This window comes from Miscanthus floridulus, chromosome 18 (genome assembly GCF_019320115.1).
Source record: "Miscanthus floridulus cultivar M001 chromosome 18, ASM1932011v1, whole genome shotgun sequence".
Lineage (NCBI taxonomy): Eukaryota > Viridiplantae > Streptophyta > Magnoliopsida > Poales > Poaceae > Miscanthus > Miscanthus floridulus.
In genome coordinates, this window is record NC_089597.1 from 58,081,128 (window position 1) to 58,090,002 (window position 8,875).

The 8,875-nt window shown below is 40.1% G+C and overlaps 1 pseudogene; it reads left to right on the top strand.

Moving 5' to 3' along the window:
* Nucleotides 1-4,203: 4,203 nt before the first annotated feature.
* LOC136523904 (uncharacterized) overlaps nucleotides 4,204-8,875 on the top strand; it is a 50,101-nt pseudogene continuing 45,429 nt past the window's right edge.

The window sequence follows — 8,875 nt, forward strand, 5'->3', positions numbered from 1 at the left end:
AACAACGAGATTGCACCTGCGTTGTGAGGACGAGAGCTTTCTGCCCGGCAGGTATTTGGCGGAATGACCATACAAGCGGCCCGCCCAGTGAGGAGCTCCGTTCGAGTAGCATGCCTGACACGTGTTCAACGAAATGCACGCAAGCTTGATGGTGTGTCGTTCCTGTTCGAGCCAAGCTAGCGAGGCACGGCAATGATGGAGGCAGAGGCCGTTGCTCGAGCTGACCTGGGCGATGTGCAATTGTGTGCGTGTTCGGCTGGACTAAAGGTGACACTGTTCACGCTGGTTTTTACTGTTTATATTGGTTTTTTGTGAAAGAAAAATACTGCTCCGGAGCGATCCAGCCAGTCGAAAACAGGCAGCCGAACAAGTCGATACCAGGCCAGGGTATGCATCCCAATGCCATGCTGACAAAAGTTGGACTACGGGTAGCCAGCTTGCCAGTGTAACAGGTGTGTGCCAACTGCCCTGCTGTAATCCTTTGTCAACAAATGCCAAAATGAACACGCTTCCTATCATGTCCACAACCTTAAGCCAAAAGATTCTTTCCATTACTACTTACTATGAAATTGCCAAATAAAAGAAGTATTTGGCGTTCGATTTTCATGTTACAACTAGGGAGGACAGAAGAAAAGAATTTGTATTTGAAAATCTGTCATGCAAAGCGCACTTCTGTTCACGACCACTATATAAAAACAAGTCACTCGTCGTCCCTCTGGTACTCAGTGACATTATTTTATGGGTTAAGTTCAATTTACACCCTCCAACTTGCAGTAAAGTTCGGATTTCAACCTCGAACTTCAAAACCGGACAACTTTGACCCTCCAACTCACGAAAAAGTTCAACTTTCAACCACAAAGTTCAACTCATGAAAAATACAAAATTGTTTCACGCGTGATGAGACTCAAATTTCAAAAAATAGAAAACCCTTCAATACGATGTCGGATGAAGATAATTTTTATATGTAAATTGTAGATGGCGATGAGATCTATAACTTTGTGGTTTTGAGTTTTTTTCATTTGAGGACAGTAAGATGCTCAAAAAAATAATATAAAATTTCAGCAGCATATTTTATCGCGTGATGAGACTCAAATTTCAAAAAATAGAAAACCCTTCAATACGATGTCGGATGAAGATAATTTTTATATGTAAATTGTAGACCTCGATGAGATCTAACACTTTGTAGTTTTGAGTTTTTTCATTTGAGGACGTTAAAATGCTCGAAAAAATAATATAAAATTTCGACGCTCCCGAAAATATCAAAAGTTACTGTTCCCCCGCAAAACCGCCCAGAAGGTTGAAAGTTGAACTTTTTCGAGAGTTGGAGGACCAAAGTTGTCCGGTTTTGAAGTTTGAGGTTGAAATCCGAACTTTGTTGCAAGTTGGAGGGTGTAAATTGGACTTAACCCTTATTTTATTATGCAACTTGGGTTTCTTATGCTAAATATGATGGGGGCAACTGGTGCAGATACACGTGGGCTTCAATATCATCATGAGTTCAGCAGGACTCACCAACTGCTCCATTAACCTATCTGCAGTGCTTAAAACAATTAGAGGATAAAGATTCAAGAAACCCTGCGGAGACACATATGCATGTACTATATATTTCCTTAAGAGAATTGTCAAGTAACTACATACTAAATTAATATGGTACAGTAGAGATTGTAGTGCCAAGTTGGCACTGGTTTAAGGTATTAGTTAGATACGTCTTCACTACGTGGTTATCCTTTATACCACCAAACATACCTGGGGACTGGGGTTGATGGATGACCGTGAGTTGATCTATCATTCTAAACAACAAATGAACCTCAAACTATGTCATAATTAGTGACCATATGGTGGTTCTAAAAGGCTGTCAAAAAGAATATTTAAGGGTTTTAAGGACAGTATTACCATGTGATCAAGGTCAAGTCTCCCATGTAAGAGGTCAACTAAAAGGACATGCATTATGCATTATTGTAAACTGAAGTACTCTCCTTTTGACTAAAAATTTCATAGGAGGAAAAAATATTTTGGCTTTTTGTTGAAGTTCAGTTAAACATGAAAAGACAAATAGAATGAAATGGAGCACAAAAGAAACTGGCAGAAATGAAATGATTGTGTATTCTTGAAGCCCATCCTACAAAGCAAAGCAGACACTGCACCATAAAAGAAATATATTGTTTGATTGATTCATAGGTCCTTGTATGAAATATATTATTCTTGTGTCATAATTTGAAAATCCCTTCTTATCATTGGGTGTGAATGCAGAAAATCGTGACCTGAAACTTATAAAAAGAATGGGAGCTCTTATGCGGTCAACTACAAGAACTTCAATAGAAAATGAGATAACACCTTACTTCATAGAATAACCAATATTTTTTTCTTTGATTGTTAACACTAAAGTTGCTATCAGTTTGAATTGGTCATGACTAGGAGTTGGGGCGCCTTTATGTCACTACCCCAGTTTTCGACATCACTGCCGGTTCAAAATCCCCCTTCACTGTTGGATTTTGAACCGGCAGTGGCATACCAGTAGTGATGCTCGCTGGCTATTGCTGCCGGTACTTCACCCGACAATGATAAGGTTTAGAAAAACAAAAAAAAAGCAATACAACAAGCATGTTGGCTGGAGCATGCTCGTTACCGCCGCTGCCGCCACCATGCTCGCTGGCTACCACCGCCACTACATCAAGCATTTCATCCAAGAAAAAAATTCATACATCACAGACAAAGGACGGATTCAACACATAAAAAAAACTCATCAACAAATCGATTCGTGCATCGTAGACAAAGGAGAAGGGTTCAACACATCACAAATCAACCCATCTACAAATTGATTCATACATCACAGACAAAGGAGCAGGGTTCATCACAAACAAAATAACTCATCTACAAATTGATTTACACAACATAGAGGGAGGGGAGGGGAGGGGAGGCCAGGAGGGGGAGATTGGGGATGCCGTCGGGTAGGCCAAGTCGCTCCAACGCCAGATCTGAGGCCACGCTTCCAGGTCACACCTTTCTGCCATGCAGCAAGATGAAACGCCCCCAAGATTGCCAGGTAAGGCTGGCTCACCCAAATGGCAGGAATCGTGGGTCCAATCGACGCGATTACCTGAAGAACAGAGGACGAACATCGGCGGTAAGAAAACAAGTGAGCGAGTAAAGACAAATGGCAGAAATGGCAAGCAGTTAATTAAACCCACATGCATCAGAAGTGCCACAATAAATCAACAAGGACCTCAAATCGGGAACTCCAACAAGCAAATCCCAAGAATGAATGGTGTACCTCAATCACCGCCACCACAGTTGCGATTCAACTCAGGTCGGCAAATTGAGCCCGAAGCTCGACAGACCCCCAACCAAAAGCCCGACCTCTCGTCGGAACACACCCGGATCTGGCGGCGGAGAGCACCGGTGATGACCCTGGGCCGCGAAACCGTGGCATGCCCCCTCAGAGCGAGAAACAGCCTGAACTGGGGGGTCCTAGCACAAAAGGGCTGCAAAATTTCGCCAAACCCAGCACGGCTCAGCTCCTGCAGGCAGCTGGAACATCAGAGGGGAGGCGTGGGGAGATCTGGGGAGGAGGAGATAGTCTGTCGGGCTTGGGAGTTGGGAGTGAGTTGGGAGGAGCAGATAGAGTTGGGAGTTGGGAGGCGTGCAGAGTTACTAGAATGGATAAATTTTTTGGTCTGGGAGTATGGATCAGTGCCGGTTTGGTAATTCAACCGACAGTAAATAGACATTACTGCCAGTTTGTATTAACAACCGGCAGTGATGTGGTCCTTCAATGTCGGTTTTAGTCCAGTCTCAATCATTTTCTCGTTTTTAAGCTCGGAAACGTACATCACTGCCGGTTCTCACAAATACGACAGTGATGAGGTCGGCAGTGATGTCCAAATCTATAGTAGTGTGTGACTGCAGATTTTCTATTGTCTCCCTTTACTTTATCTTCTTAACCTTTCCCTAATATCTAGTGGAGGTGTATCCAAAGACCAGACCAGTGCATATAGCTCGTCTCCAAACTGATCTTCAAATGCTACAGCCTTCAGAGACAACTGGAATTTTCTTTGCAAGCTTGAGCCCCGTTTGGCTTGCTAAAACTTGGCTGAAACTGGCTGAAAACACTGTTCTAGCTAAATTATTGTGAGAGAAAACACTGTTCCGGCTGAAAAAACAAGCCGAACAAGCCAGTTTCTGGGTAAGCCGAACGAGGCCTCTATGGAGTCCAGAGAGCAGCCTAGCGGTGACCATCTGCCTGGAAACTCCGCCCTTGAGCAACAAATGCCACACCGAGGCCAAAGTGACAATAATCCAGATGATGATGAAGTTGAGCTCCTATGGAAGCTAAGGAAGTACTTGATCCTGATGGCTATCCTAGCTGCTGCCATAACATATCAGGCAGGGCTAGCTTCGCCTGGTGGATTCTAGCAAGACAACCAAGATGGCCACACTGCTAGTGACATTGTGCTGAGAGTTAGCTACCCGAAGCGGTACCATATTTTCTTCTACCACAACACAACAGCATTTGCGGCATCACTGATTGTCCTGATATTGCTCCTGGTTAGGGAGCTGAACCGCAATGCAGTTTGGCTTCGGGCACTACAATTTGCTATGGTATTGGGCTTGCTTAGGCTCATGGGGGCCTATTGTAACACCCTAGGTGTTAGGCTTGCATAATTTTACTTGCATTGCATTAGCATAAGCATCAAGCATTCATATATGAGCTTTAACATGTGAAACATGCCTTGTTATTTTATGTTTCCATATATGCATGCTTATGATCATGTGTGAATAAGTGTAGGTGGTTGATGTTGGTCACTAAAACACCTTAGCTACACTTAGAATGACTAATGGAACAATGTTCATATAGATCACTTTATCTAATTAAGCTCCTAAGTGATGATGTGCTTGTTAACCTAGGAAGTATCTATATGTAACAAATGTATAAATGTGTGTGGAACCTTAGGAATACCTTAAACATGTTTAGAATGTCACTTAGAACAACTTTGGTATTCATGACTAAGTCTAGTTTGGTCTCTAAGTCATAGTTATAGTGTAAGTCATCATTTTGAAGTGGTATGTTTGACCTAGGTTGAACTATGTCATAGAATATTTGCATGGCAGTGCACTCTTAAGCAAAGTTGTAGTAATTGATTAGATCAACAACTTTTATTTTTGGGTCATGAGCTAATTCAGTGCCTAGCTTGGTCATTTTGAGCTCACAAGAATCAACATTTCACTGATTTTGCAACTTGAAAATTTTTCTAAGTCCAACTACTCTGACAGCGTTGATGTGCTTGACTTTGTGATGATTTAACTTCATAACCATTGCGAATTAGTAGATGAGTTCTAAAGCAATTTTATAGCTGGTATGTAGCTCTACAATTTTTGTTTTGGCATTGTGCACAAATTCGTTTTGGTTTAGGAGATTGGAAGGCTTGAAATCGCGTCGTCAGGTTTGCCAACGGGCTCTAATGGACGTCGCTTCGCGCCGTGTCGTGGCCGACCAGGCGTAGCACCTGGCCGCCGCTGGCCGGCGTCGGGCCCTCATCGCAGCGCGCTACCATGAGATATCAGAGAGGCCGCGCTGCTCATTCCACACTCATGCGCTCACTCTCTCCCTCTCCACTGCTCTCTCTTGCTCTCGCCACGGAGAATCGAGCACCGACGAGCCACAGTGCTGCTTCACCGTCGCCTAGCGCTCGCTCCACCGTGCCATTACTGCCTCCACCTTGCCAGCAGTTGCGCCGTGTTCTCCTCTACCTCCTCGACACATTAGCAGTGCTAGACAAGCTACGGAGAGGGTGAAATCGCCATTCTCGTCCTCACTGGAAAGCTTGGCTTCCATGGCCGTCTTCACGGTGAACTCGCCGCTGCTCGGCTCCGTCACGCATTCCTTCGCATTCTTCATGTTAGAGCTTGGTCAGGGTGTAGTCTAGCTTGTAGCATGACCTCACTATGAATGGTTGCCTCATCGGTGCGGAACACGACGACCAGCGCCATCACGCTCTAACCACCGCACCACCGTGCACGTGGACACCCTCGTCGGTGCTTCCACTCAAACCCTAGATAGTCTAGATAGGTTTGCGTCGTTACCACGGAGCTCTTGCACTCCTCTCCTAGACTTTTTGTTATTGAAGACGGCCAGCACAACTCCACGCAGCACTGCCGTGCCACCATGGCCGACAACGAGCATGCTCCATTGCATCTGCGCTGCCACCACGGGTATCAATCGACGAGGGATAGTGAGTAGAGCACAACGGTGGGGTCAGTTTCGCTGGAGAGCTCGTCGTCGGTGAGATAGCGCCGGTCAAACGTGCCCCTCTATTTCAGTTAGGCTGACGTGTGGGGTCCGTTGACCCGTGGGTCCCCTCTGTCAGCGAGTTCAGTTAGGGTTTTTGTTATTTATTTTCTAGATTTTTGTACTAACTTTAGAAAATCATATCTAGAGCTAGGAATGTCTAATTTTAGTGAATCAAATTTTGTTGGATTCCTCATGAAGTGTAGTATTTTATAAAAATATGTGATGCACTATTTTTGGTACTTTTCTAGGTGAATAAAATATAGCTAGATTAGTGCTTTTTGAATGTTTACAATTTTGTAAAATGTGTAACTTGAGCTAGGAATGTGATAAAATTGTGATTCTAATTTTGCTGGTCTTGTGTTGACATGCTCGCTAGGAAAAATAATAATCTTGCAGTAAACTTGATTGAAATAGGGTCTTTCTATTTATCTATTAATAAAGGGTGTTTTCTGAGGAAAATTATAAGGATAAAAACGAGTAATATATTGCCATGCAAGTTTTTGTACATTATTATGGCACTATTGTGAAGCTAAGAAAAAGAAAGAATCTGTTGTTTGACACTTTTCTCTAGGGTTAACTATTTTTACTAAAATAAACCTTGCTAGCTTGTTATTTTTGTAGAGGATGTTATACATGTTCAAATGGTATAAAATTTTTAAAGTAGTCTATTGGGAGCATTTGGAAACTACTAGAATTTTATGAGAATTTATTATGCATATTTGGTATATGTTTGGTATTTTCTCTAATTATCTAATTAAATTAATAAATGCATTTAAATAAATAAATTGTGATTGACCATGATGTTTTCTATGGTGCTTGTAATACATATGAACTATTGATGTTCACTAGGTAGCGTGCCCGTGTGTTGTTATGAGACAACTAAACTTTTGTACTAAAAACACATATATCGCACGATAAGATAACAATATTATAAAATTAAATACCGACATTAAAATGACATTTAATCCAAAAAGCAAATTTCATGAAATTAACATAACTTTTATACTAAAAACACATGGATCGCACGATAAGATAGCAATACTGTAAAATTAAATACCGACGTTAAAGTAATATTTAATAAAAAAAACAAAGCTCGTGAAATTAACACTCTCACGAAGAGCGCGACATCGTAGGCTCACCAACTCTACTGTATAGATCTTTCTGTGCGTTGCAACATGATAAATAATGTCATAATAATTTGAGCATGAACATGTTGTATTGTTAAAAAAACGATAATGCGAGCACGATGTTCAATATTACAAATTGAATCTTGTGCATGGCTAAAACTCTCATCGATGGTTTGCAATCATCAAGGTATGCATTTATAGTATTGTACATTTATGCATACGCACATAAAAGTTCATATCACTATAACAAGATTAATTAATTCCTCAACCTTTTAAAACTAATCATCTCCATGAATTATCAGTTTGCTTCATACATAACTGGTATACCAAGGTCATCCTTCTTCATATTTTAGATAATAACATAACATGCCTTCAATCATATGCCCCTAGGATTGAATTATGATCCAGTTTAGTATGCCTTTGCCACTTTGAAACATTGTTCTATTAGTAACTCAATGAGATGTAGGCAATTATTTAATTCAATATAAAAGACTTGTAATGGACATACTATAATTCTAGCATACTATAATGGAATTATCATACTTAAGGAGTCATAGATCATGAAATTGCAACAAAGCTACTCACTATTATGAAGCTAAGAAAAATATAGAATCTGTTGTTTGACACTTTTCTATAGGGTTAACTATTTTTACTAAAATAAATCTTGCTAGCTTGTCATTTTTGTAGAGGATGTTATACATGTTCAAATGGTATGCAATTTTTATAGTAGTCTATTCAGAGCATTTGAAAGCTACTGTAATTTTATGAGAATTTATTGTGTACATTTGGTATATGTTTGTTATTTCCCCTAATTATCTAATTAAATTAATAAAGGCATATAAATAAATAAATTGTGATTGACCATGATTTTTTCTATGGTGCTTTGTAATACATATGAACCATTGATGTTCATAGTAAGGCTTAGAAGCAATTGGTTGTATGCATCTAATTAATTATTGCTTTATAATTCAAATAGATGGCTGCATATATAGTTTTGGTTGAGCTGATAATTTCATATTGATAATGACATTTTCTATAAAACTTATTAAAAACAAAGTTGTAGATAACTTACTGATCTACCTTGTATTAAATTTTCATAGTTATAGACCTTAGGATTTAAGAGTTTTGGTTGTTAGAAGTTTACTGTCCAAAAATGTTTACTGTCTGGATAGATTTGAATAACTAAATTGTTTGACCTAGATAACAGTTGAATCATATTAAGGGTATTAAAAGAATGTTATAGAAAATTTCATAAGCTTTCCAGAATATCCACAACCATATTATTTCGATATATATAACTCTAGTTATGGTTGAAATAATTAGCTGTTGTCTTGTAGTCCGGTAAATAGATTACAAAAGTGTTTACTTAAGTAGTAGAGAAGAGATATGCACCTACTTAGTAAAATAAGATGCACTTGTTATTACTTTCATACCATGCTGTTGAAAGTACTTATAAGGA